This window comes from Cyrtonyx montezumae, unplaced genomic scaffold (assembly GCF_038088225.1).
Source record: "Cyrtonyx montezumae isolate F1298 unplaced genomic scaffold, pur_monq_1.0 scaffold_13, whole genome shotgun sequence".
NCBI classification, from domain to species: Eukaryota; Metazoa; Chordata; class Aves; order Galliformes; family Odontophoridae; genus Cyrtonyx; species Cyrtonyx montezumae.
This window is the reverse complement of record NW_027071859.1, coordinates 13,720,042-13,739,686: the sequence shown is the minus strand read 5'-3', so window position 1 is coordinate 13,739,686 and position 19,645 is coordinate 13,720,042. Positions and strand designations below refer to the sequence as shown.

The 19,645-nt window shown below is 44.7% G+C and overlaps 1 protein-coding gene and 1 long non-coding RNA gene across 2 annotated transcripts in view; both read right to left on the bottom strand.

Moving 5' to 3' along the window:
* NOL10 (nucleolar protein 10) overlaps positions 1-19,645 on the bottom strand; it is a 450,419-nt gene that overhangs the window by 332,721 nt on the left and 98,053 nt on the right. The window lies entirely within an intron of this gene.
* LOC136045305 (uncharacterized) lies at positions 1,663-16,391 on the bottom strand. Its single transcript, XR_010621890.1, has 4 exons — positions 16,308-16,391; positions 7,558-7,607; positions 2,564-2,677; positions 1,663-1,803 (listed from the first exon to the last, which is right to left on the bottom strand). It is a non-coding gene; the product is annotated as an uncharacterized LOC136045305 (long non-coding RNA).

Below are 19,645 nucleotides of genomic sequence, written 5' to 3'. Positions count from 1 at the left end.
TTAGCAAGGTGGATGTAACTCCCATCAGCAGGAGCTTTATGGAGTGAGAACAGAACTCATTTATCTCAGTGTGAAGTGTGAAGGCTCACGATGGCCTTTTTGTTTTACAGTGTTGAAGTTATCCCATGCATGGGACCTGTCTGAAGTGAAAGGGAACTCTGTGCATGAAGCGTTAGAGCAGAAGGAAGGATCAGGGCCTCAGAGGTACATTTTCATCATAATGTTTGAAGATTTACGTGTATAACTACGCAACTTAGGGTGAGACTGTGCCTCTAAGGCAAAACATATGAGCTCATATTAAAAAGTTATCATTATAATAACAATTTGCATTTCTATAGAACCTTTGATCTTAGGATCTCAAAGTGCTTAACAAACACAAATTAATTAATCCTCACAACTCTCCTGCAAGGTAGACGTGTATTATGGAGAGACGCTAGCAGCTAGCTTTCCATTATAAGTCTCATTTTAACTACCTCCTTACTTTGCCAAAACTAAACCAATACATACAAAAATTTCGCAAGCATGATCTTGTCTCCTTGGGTAGGATCTTTTTAGAAATTCTGGGGCAAATAGGATAAGATAGTTTAAGATAAGTAGGTTAAATGGGGAGACCAGGAATATATCCCTGAATGAACTAATGCACATACTCCAGTAGTCCAGAGGGGAGGGAAATGCAGAATTTGGGTTAGACGCTTGCTTCTCCATAATTTGACAGCATGGAGATTCCAAGGTGGCTAATGGTTATTCATTAACTGCAATGCTAGTTATTAAATTAGATGAATGCAGGAGGTGGCCTGCTTTTCTAAACGGAACGGTACCTTTCCAGGAGCTGCATTTATCTACAAATATAAAATCACTGAGAACCATATATTACCTCCTTCATGGAGCTACTCTCTACAACAGAGAAAGAAGCCAGGTGAGCAGACCCAGCATCCTAAGTCCACCTCCAGGGAGAGCCTGAGCCAGGCAATACATTTGCACGAGGGATGGAGAGCAAGAATACATGCTTCCCCAAGGAACAATTCCTGCCAGAAACCTACAAATAAAACCAGCTCAGGAAAATCCACCTTTGACTACTCAGAGTTACCCAGACCTGGGGCCCGGGTGTGGAGGAGCAAGCAGGAGCCTTTCGTGCTCCCAGCCTCCTGACACAGGTGGTGTAGGTGGACAGCGGGGTGGAGATTCGTCCCTTGGCCATGCGGCGGGGTTAGAAGTCTGTTTCTGCAGGTTTCTGCCAATAGCAAATTGCTGCCACTCCCAGGAGGAAGGAGGAGGACAAGGGATTATGACTCAGGTGTCTTTAGGGTGGTACAGCCTCCAGGGACTCTTAGTGAGCTGCTAGAACCTTTGCCCTGGGCTCAGCCCTGATCAGCATCCAGCCCCCGCAGAAGAAACGGGTGCAGAGCACGGGCTGTGCCTATTGCTCTACTTATCATCTTCAGGCTTGGAGCAGCCCCTAGACTGGAGGCAGCGACTCAGAGCCTACTGCAAGCGACAGAGTTGATGATGCTCTGCACCAGGACAGCAGGTATTCGTGTTACAGGGATGCAGCTTTGTCCCGCCACATGCTGCTGCCCGGCTTGGAGAGTGTGAGCTTTGGGTGACTTACTTAAAGTCGTGCTTTAAAAAAAGAAAGCAAAGTACAAAAATGACTCACAAAGGTTTTGTAACATCTCTGTTAATGAGCTGGTGGTTGGAGTGTTTTTCAAGGGTGGTTAGTGTATACAGCAGATAGCGTGTGCAGTGCTGAAAACGTTGTTCATGCTGGGTATGAAGTCATCTGGGAGATCCAGCAGGAATTGGCTATTAACAAAAAAGGAGATTTTATTCAAAATGGAGGGCCAGGGAAATTCTCCTCCCAGCACAGAATCCGTTGGATAAAGACAAAAAAAAAAAAATTCCCCTTCACGAAAGCCATCAAAGCCTAAAATGAAATGGAAAGAGGGTGGTAGAAGGAAAGCATTGGCTGCGTTTCCCAAGCAGGCAAGTCCTGGGGCACAGGCAGACCTGAACCACCTGAGGTGTTCAGGTATAAATTATTTATGACTAAGGACAACAGAAGATTGGTATTGTTGGCTTTGCAGCAGCATACGGTCTGATGCCAGGGCTTGGCTGTAATTGTGCTCTGCCGTTAGACAAACTCTTGATGTGTTTTCTTCTGCTATGTGTCAGCGGGTGACCTTGTCCTTCAGTGGGTAGGTAACATCTGCCCTTTGTTTTCATTTCATTCAGGGCTTTGCAGCAGGCACAACATGGCCCGTTGCTATCAGCGTTGTTACAGTGCTGTTATCATGAGGGAGCAGAAGTGTGCTGCAATACTGAAGTATTTTTCGGGCTTTTGAGGAATGAAGGCCTTGATTCCTCTGCTCTTACCCTTGTAACATTGCATCTTACTCTTCAGCTGGTTCCAACAGAATGGGAACAGTCCTACTATCATGTCTGAATTTTAAACAAGTCCTTCAGCAACCACTTAACTTTGCACATGCCTGGGCTCTTTCATACAAAAGTGGGCAGAAAAAGAAACCACAATAAAAATGAAACACACACATTACTCTCTACTTACTCTTTTGGTCAGTGTGGCAGCGCTGCTGACATCTGGAAGGGACCCACGTGTACAGCAACGGCAGTGGTCTTCACTGCAGTCTGTTCTGTTGAATCCTTTGAGTACAGCCTCAACCTTAGGATGAAACCCAAGAGAAATACTCTGAGTTTTAATCTATGAATACCAACCCATTGAAGCAAGCAGTAGGAGGGGATTACAGTGTAAGCAGCTTTGCTTGTCCTGTTCAACTGTACTGGCTGTTATCTAGCTACTGTTGTTTCCTCAATCCTTCTATGTGTGACAATGACACACATCAAATTGATTTTTGTCATACGACAAAGCTTTGGATTTATTTTCAGTTATTCTTTCAGCTTCAGAGCCTGGTGACAGCAGGGCACACCTACAAACAGAGTAGTGAGATATTTCTCAGCCTGAGGGAGAAGCTTTCTCATTCCTGCTTTCCCAGCTCTCATGCCTGCTTGCAGAGTTGTGGAGGTTTCCCTCCTGTAGGTAAGCTCAGCTCTTTCCCTCTCTCACTCCTCCTCTCAAAAGGACGTGGGAGAAAATAGTATGAAAACAAGAGATAAGGACAGGGATTACTCACCAGTCACTGTCACAGGCAAAACAGTCTCAGCATAAGGAGAGTAATTTATCGATTATTTAGAGACCAGAGCAGGACTACTGGCTGCAACGTGAGTTTCACAGTGTAAATCCTAATGTGGGGGCATTTCAGAAGGTTGGATGCCATTCTGTGTGCATACATGCCAAGCAGATACAAAGTCCCCTCTGCGGGTATGTAGTCTGACTCCATTTTTTTACATGTGCCTACATTTACATTTATATTAACCTTGACATTAGTATAACTGTCACATTGAACTGAAGACCCTACTAAGGCACATGGAAAATGAAGATGAGGTGATTTGATGGTAACCAACATGGCTTTACCAAGGGCAAGTCATGCCTGAAAACTTGGTGGCCTTTTATAGAGGAGCTACAGAATCAGTGGATAAAGGAAGAGCAACTGATGTCATCTACCTGGACTTGTGTTTGACACTGTCCTGCCTGACATCCTGGTCACTGAATTGGAGAAAAATGGGTTTGATGGATAGAGCACTCAGTGGATTAGAAATCAGCTGGGTGGTCGCACTCAAATTGTTGCGGTCAATGGCCCAGTGTCCAAGTGGAGACCAGTGATGAGTAGCATTCCTCAGGGATCAGTGTTGGAACTTGTGGTAGGTGATATGGACAGTGGGATTGAGTGCACTCTCAGCAAGTTTGCAGATGACACCAAGCTGAATGGTGCAGCTGACATGATGGATGCTATCCAGAGGGAGCAGGACAGGCTTGAGAGGTGGGCCCATGCCAACCTTATGAAGTTCAGCAAGGCCAAGTGCAAGGTCCTGCATTTAGGTCAGGGCAATCTCAAGTACAAATACAGGTTGGACAAAGAATAGCTCAAGAGCAGTCCCGTGGAGAAGGATTTGAGAGTGTTGATTGATGAAAGGTTCAACATGTGCCAGCAATGTGCGCTTGCAGCCCAGGACAACCGTATCCTGGGTTGCATCAAGAGAAGTGTGACCAGCAGGTCAAGGGAGGTGATTTTGCTCTTCTAATCTGTTCTTGTGAGACCCCACCTGGAGTACTGCATTGAGTACTGGAGCCCCCAACAAAAGGAGGATATGGAGTTGTTGGAGCAGGTCCAGAGGATGGCCACAAAGTTGATCAGAGGGCTGGAGCACCTCTCTTACAAGGACAGCCTGGAGAAGAGAAGGCTCTGAGGAGACCTTATAGCAGCCTTCCAGTACCTGAAGGGGGCATATAGGAAAGCTGGAGGGACAACCTTTTAGAAGGGCAGGTAGAGACAGGACAAGGGAAAGTGGTTTTAAATTGGAAGAGGGTAGATTTAGACTAGATATTAGGAAGAAATTCTTACTGTGAAGGTGGTGAGGCACTGAAACAGGCTGTCCAGTAAAGTTGTGGATGGCCCCTCCCTGGAAACACACAAGGCCAGGCTGGATGGGGCTGTGAGCAGCCTGGTCTAGATGAATACACTTTTGTTTCTATGATTTATCTTCTATGACATCATGCACAGGCAAGCAAAATTTGCTCTGCCACAAACCGAGCATTAAATCTCGTCTATGCACAGAACCATGCTAGCCTGGCAGCACTGCTAATGGTGGAAACATTCTGTCATCATTATTCTGGAAAGTAAAAGAGAGGGAACAGCACAACAGTGGGAATTGGGTGAGGCTGTGTTTTGTGCTCTGCTGATGGAGAGGTAGCAGTCCTTCACTCACATCTAACTGAATCCACAGCAAGGCACCAGGAGTCTCCTGGATGGACATCCTTTGTGGGAGTCACCAAGAGGATATGACTCTTCCAAAAACCAATTCAGATCTGCTTCACATACCTTTCTCACTGTCTTCACTGACGTCAAAAGGATTCTAGATGCCTAAAGTTAGAGGGAGCAGCTTGGCCTTTGTTTTTTTTTTTTCCCTAACAATAAAATGAGGGTAATGATGCTGACCTTTTTAAAGAGCTTCTGACATTCACAGATGAAAAAAATAAACTTGTAAGAGGCTATTATTATTGATATATAATTTTGGATGGAGACAGCAATGACGTCTCCATGATATTTTACAATCCAAATAAAATACTGCCATAATAAAAATAATGACAAGGATAATCAACAGAGTATACTTAGTTGTGGTACTTGGCAAAATAATAATTTGGCCTACATCTTTTCTTCTGTGTTTCTTACAGAAAGCAAATAAATGAACAACAGCAGCAGCAGGAACAACAACAACAAAACAGAGAAGAAAAGAATGATTCACAGACATCTCTTGCAAATTCTGGAGAAATCAAAACTCCACTGAATTCAACATGTCCGGTTTGTATGGAAAATACATGTGTGAAGTTACTTCAGAAAGCAGCTCTTTGCATTTATTGAGAACACTGTTATTTTGTTGGTAGAGAGCTGAAGCTGAGTATGAGATGTTCCACAACACAGGATGCTCACACTTGACTCCGGCCTTTTAGAGCAGTAGGGATTGCAAAGGTCTCACGGAATCAATTAGGGTGGGCTCTGCTTTGTGTTGTGCCTCCTTTCCATGCACATGCATGTCTCACACTAAGCACAAGCTGACAGAAGGGGCTTGGGGAATGAGGACGAGTAAAAGGACCTGAGCTGTCAGACCAGTGGTCCACCCGGCCTGAGGACAGCAGGAGATGCTGTTTCAAGAAAGCATGTGACTGTGGTCACATTCTGTGATTCATAGCCCTATTCAGGCCTGCAGCCCCATCCAGTCATTTCAATATCCATTCTGGGACCCGTCACCATGAGGTCATCAAATCCCCTTTTGGCCCTGCTGATAATGTCTGCCTCCCAGGCTCCCAGGTGAAATGAGTTTCAGCATTACTGGTCTGCAGCCACTTATAGCATGGTTCCACGTTCCTATCCTTTTAAACAGACTTTTTTAGCTATCTTTCACTCCCTGCTTTTTAAAAGCAAGCATAGCTAGTCTGAATTAGGTTATAAAGAGAACCACGATGTTACCAAATCTTGACACACTTACATGGCAATGGATTCCACTAACGAGGTTTAATGTTGCACATGATCATAAATATTGTGGCTGAAGAGAAGGCATGACAAAAGGTGAGTGCCATGATGAAGGATCTTATCCTTCTCTGAGACCATATGGAAGAAACCTCTTAGGAAACAGGAAACAGAGGGAGACCACTGAATAAACTAAGTGAGAAATGTAATATACATCTAACAAGCTCAATAATACTCAGTGATCACTGTTATCTCTGCCAGAAGGTATCAGAAAGGGTGCCAAGATTAAATATTGCTGGAAAAGTTCTATTAAAAATCAGTGTCTTCAATATTAAGACTGATTTATTCCCTAACCTCATCATTGTGTCCTAGCTTAAACCTCACCTAGGCTTCAACTTATGTACATGGACCCATCTCCAGCCATAGCAAGACACTGAAAGAGGCAGCAGAGACTTAGGAATGAGGTTTTCCAAAGATTTGCCAGAGAAAACACAGGCCTGGAAAGAGACTGCTAGTGGCTGTACTCAAAAGTTGTTCCTGAACTTCCTTGGTTTGAGTCTTTCCACTCTCTTCTTGCTTGCCCCAACCAAACTCCTTGTTCCTTGGGGACAGATGTCTTGTACTGCATCCTGCCTGCCATGTGCCTCAGGACAGTGCTTGAGCCATGCTCTTCTCTTCTCAGCTTCTAATCACAGAATCAAAGCATGGCTGAGGTGAGCAGGGACTTTTGAGTGCATTCAGCACAACCCTGCTCCAGCAGAGATACCCAGAGCAGGGTGCCCAGCACCATGTCCAGGCAGCTTTTGTATATTTCCAAGCAGGAAACCCCACAGCTCTGGGCTGCCTGTGCTTCATCACCCGCACTGCACAGGAGTGCTTCTGTTGCTCAGAGGGAACCTCCTGTGTTCCAGTCTGTGCTCACTGCCTCTTGACCGAGACATTTATGGGGTCTCCCTGACTTACCTGTTCTCCAGTTGTTCACTCTCAGGTGCAGGACTTTGTACTTCTCCTTGTTTAACTTCAGGAAATTACTGCCAGCCCACCTCTCCACAGGAGAGTCCACAGGAGGACTGTGAGCTGAGGGTGGCTGTGAAAAACATCATCCAGGGGTGACACAAGCTAGGTATTTCCCAGTCCCAAGTCTAGTTTGCTGTGTCACCCTGCTAAGCATGCTACCCCATGTCCTTCCTGTCACAACCTGCCCCATCCTCATTCATCTTCCCTACAAGCAAAGCTATCCCTAGTAGCAGCATCACATCCTTCTTCCTTGCCTTCTCCATGCTTTCACTGGCATCCCTCCTGTCCAAGTATTTGTACAACCACCAGCCATAGACCTAGTGCAGAAAAGCACTCAGCTCGTGTTGACTTTGACCTTGAGCTCCAGTCCTCTTAGTTATCTATTTGTACACAGTTCTGAATGCTGGTTTGAATTGGGTTCTTTGGATCTTTGGATTCTTACCTTCATGATTATTGCAGAGAGATCTGAAGCCTTTCTTCCTGGCCAGTCACCTGCAAGAAAGAATCAACTTCCGTCACAGCTGATCATATGGAGCAGCCACAGCAAGCACATTCTGGTGGGGTTTCTGAAGCAAACATCTGGATGAGCATCCTGCTTTACCTTCTTTCCACCTTCTCACGCTTGCTTTCTGAGATCCTTACTTTACAGCAGATTCCCCTTTGGCCTTGCAGCCAGAAGTGCAGCAGAGGCCACACAACACCACTGTGCACACACAGGGTCAAGTGCACACCTTGGGCTGTAACCCAGTGTTGGAACTTCAGGGATCTTGTCGTTGGGGAATTCTGTTTCCTATTCACATGTCTGAAGGAGCAGGGCCCTTCCTGTGCAGTGGAGATTAGGATCAGGTTCTGTGTGGTATTGCTTGCAGGCCTGCGCCCAATTCCCATCACACCGTTGGGAGCAGTGCACTCACCAAAAGGAAATGCTTGACTTGGAATGAGCTCATGTGGCTCCTGTTCTGCATGTGTCAGCAGCTTTGTGGACGTTCATGTATGCAGATTTATGAATTATCCCTTGGCAGATGGCAAGCTTCACCCTCCTCTATGTACGCATGTATTTAAGGTGAATGTAAAAGCACATTTATTGTTGTAAGCTTTTCCATTATGTTCTTATTCATTTAGGTGGATAAGAAAATAGGCTTTTACATGTGCATGTTGTCAGCACCGGCAAATCATTCTGCTGGGCGGAAGCAATGAAAGGAGAATGGATTGGGTGATCTGAGGTTCCTCCAGCCCTATAATCCTCTGAAAAGACCAGCAGCAAAGCTGGCCTCATAGTACATTAAATAATCATCGTGTTTCTATTATATAAACCTCTTTTTGTATAAATCAGACAACTGAATATTTTTTTTCCATATTTGTTACAAAGGCAGCAAACATCTATCATCGTACACAGATGGCTGCAGGTTAAAATCCTACCACTTACTGCTTATTTTGCAGCCATACGCAACTTGATAATTCACTTGCTTTCCTTACCACGGGCTATAAAAGTCTTTGCTTTAATGTATGTTTGTTTATTCATTTGCCTATATTGGCTGAGTCCGTCTCTGGAGCCTGGCTTTGTCACACAGTGTTTGGAGCCACTGATGGCTCCACGCACATCAAGGCTGAGCCTCAGGTCCCACCATGACCCCAGTGGGGACGTGTGGGACCGAGAGGTGCCCTGGGGCCATGGGGCACCCACTTGGGTGCGTGCAGGGTGCCCGGCCGCACCCCGGCTGCGCACACGCAGAGCACAGAACACACACCCGGGAGTGCCTCCCTGAGCCTATTAAACTGTTTAACAGGGGAAAAGAAAAGCCTTTAAACCATGATGCATTAATGACAGATTAATCCACCCAGAACAGTCATAAAGTAAAACAGCTTATAAAATACAACACATCATTAAGTACAAATGGAGTATTAAGTAATAAGGAAGGAAATACAGGGTGCTGTGTGTGTGGGACCGACTAGTGCCCCTTCGCCCCACAACATGGGAGCAGGTTTTGACCCTATCTTTGGAGGCTTCACACCACAAGGGTCCCTTGGTATGGAGGGAGAAGGCTGTGGGGAGGCCTCATTGCAGCTTTCTTCTACTTGAAGGAAGCTTATAAGCAGCAAAGGGAGAGATTTTTTACACGGTCTAATAGAAATAGAAGAAGGGGATCAGCTTATAAACCAGGGAAATCTAGGTTAGGTTTTGGAAAAAAAATCTTTACTCAGAGGGTGGTGATGAGGCACCATCACAGCTGCCCCTTTGGAGCATTCAAGGTCAGGTTGGATGGGTCCAGGGCAGCCTGATCTGATGGGGAGCAACTAGCTCCTGGCAGGGGTTTGAAACCAGGTGATCTTTAAGTCCCTTCCAACGCAAGCCATTCTATGATTCTGTGATTCTATGATCCTATGAACAGAAGGCAAGGATGCCTATAGTAAGATAGGCCGTGAAAGACAGGTCATCTGAGTTGCTCAGTGACTACAGGTGGGACCTTGCTGCTCTGCAGCTTCATGAACATCCCTTCCTACCATGGCACCAGCTTGCATGGTCTTCTGTCCTGTCCCTTCAACTACACCACTACAATTGCTCCATGGTGAAAAAAATAAGTAGGTGAAAAGCCATTTCTTTTCTTACTCTTCTTTTTGGCCAGGGAAAGAGGGAATCAGAATCATAGAATCACAAGGTTGGAAAGGACCTACTAGATTATCTAGTCCAACCATCCAACCGTTATTACCACAAACTACTAAACCATTTCTTGTAGCTCCTCATCCAGGCGCCTCTTGAACACTGCCAGGGACGGCGACTCCACCGCCTTCCTGCGCAGGCCATCCCAGTGCCTGACCACTCTCTGAGAAAAAAAGTTTTTCCTTATGTCCAGTCTAAACCTCCTTTGGTACAACTTGTGACCATTTCCTCGGGTCCTGTTTGTTGCCTGGAAGAAGAGGCCAATCTCCTCCTCATCACAACCTCCCTTGTAGAGTGCAGTGAGGTCTCCCTTGATCCTCTTCTCCAGACTAAACAATCCCAGCTCTCTCAGACACTCCTCATACAACTTGTGCTGCAGACCCCACCCCTCACCAGTTTCATTGCCTTTCTCTGGACAAGTTCCAGGGCCTCAATATCTTTCTTGTAGAGAGGGGCCCAAAACTGAACACAATACTTGAGGTGTAGCCTCACCAGCGCTGAGTACAGGGGATGATCACCTCCCTGCTCCTGCTGGCCACACTATTTCTGATGCCAGAATGCCGTTGGCCCTCTTGGCCACTTGGGCACACTGTCGGCACCAACCAGCACCCCCAGGTCCCTTTCCTCTTCACAGTCATCCAGATAGTCATCCCCAAGCCTATAGCACTGAATTGGAGCTATTGTGGCCAAAGTGCAGGACCTGGCACTTGGCCTTGTTGAACCTCATCCCATTGACCTCAGCCCAGCAATCCAGCCTGTCCAGATCCCTCTGGAGGGCTTCCCTACCCTCAGGCGGATTGACACCACCTCCCAGCTTGGTGTCATCTACAAACTTACTGAGGGTACACTCAGTGCCCTCATCCAGGTCATCAATAAAGATATTAAACAAGATGGGCCCCAGTACCAACCCCTGGGGGACACCACTTGTAATGGGTCACCAGCTGGACTTAACTCCTACCTTAACTACTACCCGTTGGGCATGGCCTTCTAGCCAGTTCTTTACCCAAAGAAGGGTATACCTGTCCAGGCCAGGGGCAGCCAGTTTACTCAGGAGAATACTGTAAAAGACTGTGTCAAAGGCCTTGCTGAAGTCCAGGTAGACTACATCTACAGCCTTTCCCTCATCTACCAGTCTGGTCACCCTGTCATAGAAGGAGATGAGGATGGTCAAGCACGACCTGCCTGTCATGAACTCGTGCTGGCTGGGCCTGATGTCCCGGGTCTTCCCCTGGGAAGAGTTTGAGGGCTGCTGCTTCCAGCACAGAAATAACTTGAAGGAATCACAGCTTGAAAAGAGAGAAAGCGTGATTCTGTGATTCTGTGAAAGGAGAGAGACTTGCAGGAACAATGTAGTGCAGAATTTATGAATGCAGAAAATTGTGGGTGTTAGCAGTGTGTTATCATGTAAACATATATCAATAAGTACGTAATACATGTAAATACACCAGTTAATAACACCCACAGATCTTTGCATTCATGAGTGAATGCATCTTACAGAGCTGAGGGACCAAGAACAGCAGCCGTATCCTAGATTGACATCCCAATCCTGTGTAAACACCACTATATCATGCAAGCAGCATTACCAGCTGTGCTTATCCTATGTACTTGCTGCATTTTCCCATCTCCCAGGAAGCCTCGCACTGCAGAAAAGCAAACCTGTCCACTTATTTTCTGTGATTCAACTGATATCATTTTTGTACCACTTGATCCAATGGTGGAAATAAGCTGCAGACATTCAGAACTCCATCATTAAATCTCAGTCACTGAAAATTTAATTGCTAACTTCGTCCCATCTACAGGAACGTCTCCTTTTCTCATCGGCACCTGCACAAATACCTCATTGTGACAGCACTGAGTCAGGTCCCAAGTGGCAGAATCAGCCCCAGAGATTTAGTAATGATGCACTTGGCAGTGAGAACTCAGCTGAGTTTTGGGAAGTGAGGCCATGTGTGCTGGAAAGGTGCTCATAGATGACACCACTTGTAAATGTAAACCCAAGCAAGCAGACTGGTGAAGTCAGCGAGACCTTTTGAGAACGAATACTCCTGAAACCCTACAGCGCTATTTTTAGAGCTGTATCCTAGATAAGAGCTGTGTGTTGGACTCATTTGGACTCATTCTCATTACAGGCATGTAGTTACCCTTCCACCTTCCATAAGACAATCCTAGTTCTTTTTTTTCTTTTTCTGTCAGTCTTCAGGCAACTAGGCAAAAGATCAGAAAGTCTGCACCTTGTGAAACAAAGGAAATTTGACTCTTTTTTTTTTTTTAATCTGAAAAGATGTCTATCCTTGGTTCTGGGTGCCCTGGAAAATATCATAAATGCTAGGTGGAATTTTCAGAAATACTCCATATCACCTGTCAAGCTGTATCTGATGACATCTACTTGTGACTTTTTGCTTTCTACTTGTGATACCATATGTCTCCTGCTTCAGAAGCAGATAGCCATCCAGCTCTTTCTCAAAACTGTGCTCATACATCTCTCCCTTCCACAGAATTTCTGCTGGAGGAATGGAGTGTCTTTCAGTAGAATCCAGTGGAGTAATTCCGTGTCTGAGCTATCCTGGCAATGCTCTTGAGAAGATGACCATTTCCAGTGGCCATCCATGGAACCAGCTGCCAAGAGTTGGGCCTTCAAGATGGGCTGGTAGGTACATTGGGAGCCCAGTCCCATTGTCATCTCCCATCCTGCCCATGCCACACTGTGCTCCAGGCCGAGGCTGCTCACCTAGCACTCAGGTGGTCAACAAACTGCTCCCTGCAAATGTGGCATTCCCTAGTACAGCTGCCTTGCTGTGCCCTGGAAAAAATGGCAGTCAATTGTAGAGCCCCCCCTGGCTTCTTCATCCTGCATCTCCAGTCCTCTTCACCTTGTCATCTCCTGCCTTCTCAGCCACAGCCCTCTGGCAGTGATTTGACATTCTTCCTACCATTTGGCAAGTAGATTTTCACAGAATCACAGAACTGAAGATTCATTAGGTTGGAAGGGACCTCTGGAAGTCATTGAGTCCAATCCCCTGCTGAAGCAGGTTCCCTGCAGTAGGTTACATTGGAAAATATCTGGGTGGGTTTTGAACATCTTCAGAGAAGGAGACTCCACAACCTCTCTGGACAGCCTGTTCCAGTTCTGTCACCCACACAGTAAAGAAGTTCTTCCTCATGTTTGTATGGGACTTCCTGTGTTCCAGTTTGTGCCCAATGCCCCTTATTCTGTCACTTTGCGCAACCAAAAATATCCTGGCCCCAACCATTTGATTTCCATTGTTTAGATACTCATAGGCATTGATAAGATCCCCCTTCATCCTTCTCTTTTACAGTTTGAAAAGCCCCAGGTCTCTTTGCCTGTCTTCATCAGGGAGATGCTCCAGAACCCTTTATCATCTTTGTGCCCCTCCACTGGGTCTCTCCAGCAGTTCCCTGTTTTCTTGAGCTGAGGAGCTCAGAACTGGACACAGTACTCCACATGTGGCCTCACCAGGGCAGAGTAGAGGGGAGGACCTCCTGAAGGGTTTCCACGAAGGCCAGAAACCTATGCCACCAGCTGGCACCAGGGAACTTCTCAGCAGAATGCCCATGGGGACAGCAGGATGTCCTTGGCAGAGGGCCATACTCTGAGCAGAGAGGAAGAAGTGACAAGGCTGACAAACCTGGCTATGAGGGCACTGGCAGGAATAACAGCACCTTCAGTGACAATTGTTTGGCCAAAAATAAACTCTTAGAAGAATGGTAAAGGTAGGGAACATCCCACTTGATAAGAAACAAGAATTCAGCAAGGACACATCCCTCTCACTATCCCTCAGTTTTCACAGTGTCCTACATGCTGGCTCTCCATCACCTAGAAACAGAGAGTCACAGAATCACAGAATCCTCCAAGTTGGGAGGAACCCACTGAGATCACCAAGTCCAACTCTCAGCTCCACACAGGATCATAAAAAATTAGACCAAAGGACTGAGCATGCTGTCCAAACACTCTGGCAGCTTGGGGCCCATGACCAGTGCTCTGGAGAGTCTGTTTCATGCCCACTGCCCCCTGGTGAAAAACCTTTTCCTAACACCCAGCCTGACCAGCTTGGCCAACCCCTGATGCAGCTTCACGCTGTTCCCCCTGATCCTTTCCCCAAAACGATGGACCCAACAGCAGGCAGAGAATGGGACTTATCCAGTGAGGATGTAAAAAGGGTTGGGCTCTCCCACACACAATCCCCTCTTTAATTGACTGACCCTTATTTGATTGATTCTCTTGACATGGAGGAGAAAACAACATGGAATGAAAATTATGAATCAGCTGGCAGGTGATGCCAAAAGGGTGGGTTATGGTGAGTCACCACTACAGCATATTTCTCAGCTCTTCCGTAATCAATCTTTTTGTCTTTTGCATCTTGACAATGAGTCATTCTTCAGCATGCCCTTGTAGTACTGCATGCTGCCTGCCAGTTTGCTGCTGCCATTCAGTTGTGGTGCCAGCAGAGCTTAAGAAATGCTGCACCTGATTGCCACAAGAAAACTTCAGAACATGGAACAAATTGCTCCAGCGAAAACATAGGTAAATAACACAGTGGCTCCAAGATGCAAGAGGCACAGACTTGAGAAGTATTTGGTACAACTCCAAAAATGCTCTTGAGCACAGCAGAGGGGATTGCCAGCTAGTAACACTGCATCCCAATGAGCCTTGTGGCCCATGAGCCTCCAGGCATCCTGATGCACCTGCTGCTGGTGAATCCTGGCAGCTGTGGCTTTCAGCAGTTTCCTTGTTTTCTGGCTGGACTCTGGACTTTGCTCCAATGCTGCCATGGAAATTGGTGCTTTGGACAGTGCCTTTTGTTGATTCAGTCTGTTCTACCATGTGCTGCCACTTGCTCCTTTCGTCTGTTCTTCAGCAAGGCCACTCAGCATTGGCAGCAGCACCAAGTAGATCTGAGACTGACAGCAGCCCTTCTCGTCACATTGCTCAACATACTTGCACACTTGATATAGATTTCTCCAGACTGCAGCTAATCCAAATCTCAGGATTTGGTGCTCCTGCCTTGACATGGGAAGGGGCAGTGGTGTTCCAGGCCAAAGCTCACACAGTGCTCATACAACTCTCCCTGCTGGCCTGGATTCCAAGGACACCCATGTAAGCCAGGAGGGGTAATGAATGTTCAGACACGATTTATCTGCATTCTACTGTCTGATTTTGCCAGCCTCAGAGCCATCTCTGGGTCAAACTAGCCTTAAAAACAGCCCAACTCCACCTGCCCCACTGTGTGGTTGTTCCCATAATGGAGGAAATATCTATGATTTTCAGACTGCATACTCAAGAGCTGTTTGTGTAACTCTTACCTTTACACCCAGGCTGAGATCAGAAAACTAAACACGACATCATCTGCTCTACAGGTCCCATGCACAGGCCAAAATAAATGTTTACTATACTCTTCCTCTGGCTAACGTGGCAAAGCCAATCTAGCAGAGTCAGAGTAATCTGATTTACTTTCTGACATATACTTTCTGCAGAATCATTTATTTCTTTGTCAGTGAAGATGGAAACATAAACACCAGAAATGAGAGGGGGCACTCATTTCCCAGTGCTCTGACAAGTTTACAAGAAAAATGCAATTTTATTCTACTAGCAAACTGGCAAAATCAACTTGTTATTAGAGTGTCTTTGCATCGATTATGGTCACCATCATCATATTTCACTAAGGATCTCTGGCTTCTTGTCATTCCTGCTACAGTCATTCCTTGTGTTAAGTATTTCCCTCTTAAATTCTCATCCTCCACAGAGGGACAGCTCCCATTCAACATACCTGGCTGTCATCCTCTTTTTTCACCAGTTATTTTCCATCCTGTTATAGTCAGTATTATCATTTTTGGTACTGTAACAAAGACTTTACTAAAATCCTTGTAGGATAGATCCATTGCAGTTCCCTAATGTATCATTTTTCTAGTAAGCTGTCACGTTATTTCTACGGCATTCATCTTTAGACAAATCCCTGGAGTATTTTCTCATTGCCATTTACCCTCATGACTTTAATTAGTCACACTTTTTTTTTTTCTAAAGCCTATATTCTGTCATCAGGCTGATTCTAGCTTTCCAGGTGGCTTTTCATTCAAATGCACATGATGAGTGCAATTCTCCAGCCAGAGTGTACTGTGCTGCATTTGGTAGCCTGCCTTCTTCTCACTGGAACTGCAGTTTCATGTGGCAGATCTTAATCTTAAATATTGCCAGTTCCCTTTGGTTTATACACAGCAAACCCCTTGGATTTTGCTTCCACCATGCACTGTCCTCTTCACTTGCATAGACGCTCTCATTAAACACAGTGTCTTTGCCCGTAGGTTTTATACCCATGCCCCCAGGAGAAAATCATGCAATATACTCATTTCAATTTTGAGTCAAAATAATGCTTTTTTTTTTTTTATTTTATTTTACTTTTTTTTTTTTTAATTTTACTTCTACTCCCTTTCACTGCAAAGCAGAACAACTTCATTCGCTTTATTCTCTTTTTATTTATAGAGTAAAATAATCTGCCATTGGTTTCAATTCGACTTACAAGGCTGAAATCAGTTCAGTTTTGGCAGTTGTCCAGGCACCAGTTTCCTCGCTATGCTGTCTTCCATGTTTTGCAAGCTTACTAGTGACTCCTAATACCATATATTCCATCTTGTCTGGCATCACACTTGACAGGTATGTGATTTACTCTGGACACCTGTTAAAAATGTCTGTCAAAAATAAGGCCCAGAACAGTTTATGTGGCAAGCCAGCGTGCTTTGCTGTTCTCTGAAGACATGAGGCAGAAGAGCAGTTCTTTGTTATCAGTGCCAAGCTGTATAGACCTCCTTTTGCCTGTGCAAGTTAAGTCCTAAATGTTTTTGTATCCTCTTGTTCTTTCTATCAGCATGTCACTCACTACCTCCATTATTTCTTTCACTCTGACATGTTGTTCTTATCTGATTTTCTTCAACTCTTCCTCTCTTACTTCTTGGAGTCTTTCTTCTCCTTGCCTTTATTATTCACAGGCAGATGCCACACATGAACTTGGATTATAAAGGTAGATGAGATCCAACAACATCACATGGAAAAAAAACTATCCTGTGTGGATGGGTATGAGTCACAAGTACTGAAACAGATTTAGAAATGGACCAAGGACACAAGGCAATGAAGGTGAAAATCACAGCTTCGTATTATTGGTCCAATCCTGTCCTTGTCTCCGAGCCTCTGTAGATCTAAAGTATCCTTAGGTCTTCTCTAAAACATCCTAAGGTCTTCTCTTCCATTATTCTAATCAGATAGCATTAGTAGCTTAAGAGTTTTTGCCTGTTTAGGCATAGTTTATGGACAGTGCATTGCCATTTTGATTGTTTTCTGTCTTTCTAAGATCACATCTCAGACTGCCTTAGTAGTGGCCATCAGTTCTTCCCAAACGATGTGTCTTCTATTTTTTTTTATTATTATTATTTATAGTAATAGTTATGATGTTGCTGGGCATAAACATTTAACTGTGGAAACACAGCGGTCTATAGTAATTCCTACCAGTGAAGAGACACCATCAAAGCTCAGCAGTTCTTGTCCTACTGGAATAAGAGATCAAGAACATGAATGGGATCCTCATAAAATTATGGTGAATAATTATTTTTCGTTACAGACTGCTAGCTATAGCATCATGTCTATAAAGTATGAGAACACTACAGGCCCAACAAAGACAAAAGTTAGTGTAAGCATCAGTCCTTCTGACCTTCAGTCAACTTCAGCACTCCTATAATACTTATTGAGACAGGTTCCACCCCACTAAGGCAGCAATAATGCCTCAAGATATAGAGGGAAAATTGAAGCAAAGGCTTTTATCTACCATGAAGGCATTTTTGTAGGAGGATGGTGGGCACTTGACAGGTGAGTGGGAGACAGTTCTAGGAAAAAAGGTGTGGATGAATGATGGTGCCAAGTCAGCAACAAGACACAAAGCCAAGGGAGTGGTTGAAGGGAACAGGTGAGTGTGAGGAAACAGGATCAGGCAAGAGTGTGTGCCAGTGTTGATCCCATTGACATGGATTGATAGTTGCCTTAGAATTTGTTTTTTGGCTGACAGCTTAAATTCTGCCTTGAAAAGAAACAGAACAAAAAGTCAGTTCCAAAACAACTGGTTTCATATTATTCCAAACATAACTTGGATATGTTGATGAAATCAATGCTTCCCAGTGCCTGGAATACAGTAGATCTTACAAAACTGCAGGTGCTCAGTTTTGGTGGTCTGTCCTCATTAACTTACCTGTAGTCCTTGGGAATCCTGGGCCAGCTTTTCACATGTATTTTAATGCTGAATGGTGCAAGTGGTCAATTCAACAGCAGCAACTTCTCTTCAGCATGCTGTAAGAAAACAACAGTATTCACCAATCTCTTTCTTTAGCTACCAAAATAACTAGGAAATGGCCTCAGGGCTTCATTTTAGGCACATGCAATCGGGAAAAAAATAAAAAGACAAGTTTTCTTCAGATTTATTTCTCTTACAAATGAGATGTTTTCTGGGTTTGAAGTAATATCCCAACAGTATCTACTGAAAAGCATCTGAGAAGCCTCATTCCCAAACGGTAGAACAATAAACTGAACATTCTTGCTTAGCTGCTCCTAATAAGCACCCAGAATGGTTATGTTGGAAAGAGGCTATTTTCCTTTAAGTGCCAAAATCTACCGTGATCCAGATAAACTCCTCTCCCAGTACATCCTTAAAGACTGACCCACATTCATTTCCAAGTAGCACAGATCTTATTGTTTTAATGAGGACAGGGTTGTGCCATCAGCAAATGCTTCCACCTGAATGGACATGTCCCTGTGGGACAAGAGAGAACAGGACAAGGGAGAATGGGAAAAGCTAGTGAATAGCTGAGTAATTAATGCAAACTTTGACTCTATGATCTCTCTGGGGTGATTTCAAGAGAGCGTATGGGTTTGTACACTTCAGCAAAACGTCAGTTTCATCAAATGTAATGATAAATCACTAAACTTCTGAACACTAAAACTTCTCAATAAAGGAGTTATGTGTAGAAATGGTGTTGGCAATACTACTGTACCTAGTGGGTCAGTGGAAAGGAGAAAAAGTGAACGAACTCCCTGTTTGGTGTCAGGGTCAAGGAACAAGAAGTCAGCAGTTCTGTACTGCCTAAATAGCACATGAGTGAACTCAATTTGCTGGTTTTATATTGACAGCTGTAGAAGAAGGACTACATCTGAACTTTTCTACAGCACATCTCTAAGGATAATCCAGATTGATCTGCAAAACTCTTAGAGGAAGTCTTCAGTAGAATTGTACTTGAACAAACATCCTATTTCCTTTACCTGCCTGCCCCATTTTTCCCATTTCTCAATGAGGATCTACCTACTGCTGTGGTTCCCAGAGATGCTAAAAGGCATAGCCTGTGGAGATGCTATGGATCTAAAAGCAGTTATAATCTATGCATCTTCCCTCTGTAATCACAAGCCCTGAAGCAACATAATGCCCACAAAAGTGCTCTATTTGCATTGCTATATGAATACAACCTATGGCAGTTATTCAATTCCTGTAATCTGCCAGAAACATCAACACCTTGAAGGCAAGCTCAGATAGGAAATGGGTCATTGACTCACCCTTCTGGCTTGATAATATAATACTTAGCACTTCTTTAATTCTTAACACACATTAAACAATAAATCAATCCTCACTACGTGACTGTAAAACAGACAGACATCCCAGTTCTACAGATGGAGAAACTGAAGAAAAGGAGTTCAGCGCTTTGCACAGCTAAGTTGCCAATGGTTCAACAATTAGCATTCCTGCTCCCCGATCCCATGTGAATTTGGGGGTTTAGAGAAGTCTCCAAAACATGAGTTAGTTAGAGCTGATGTTCACATTGGGGGAAA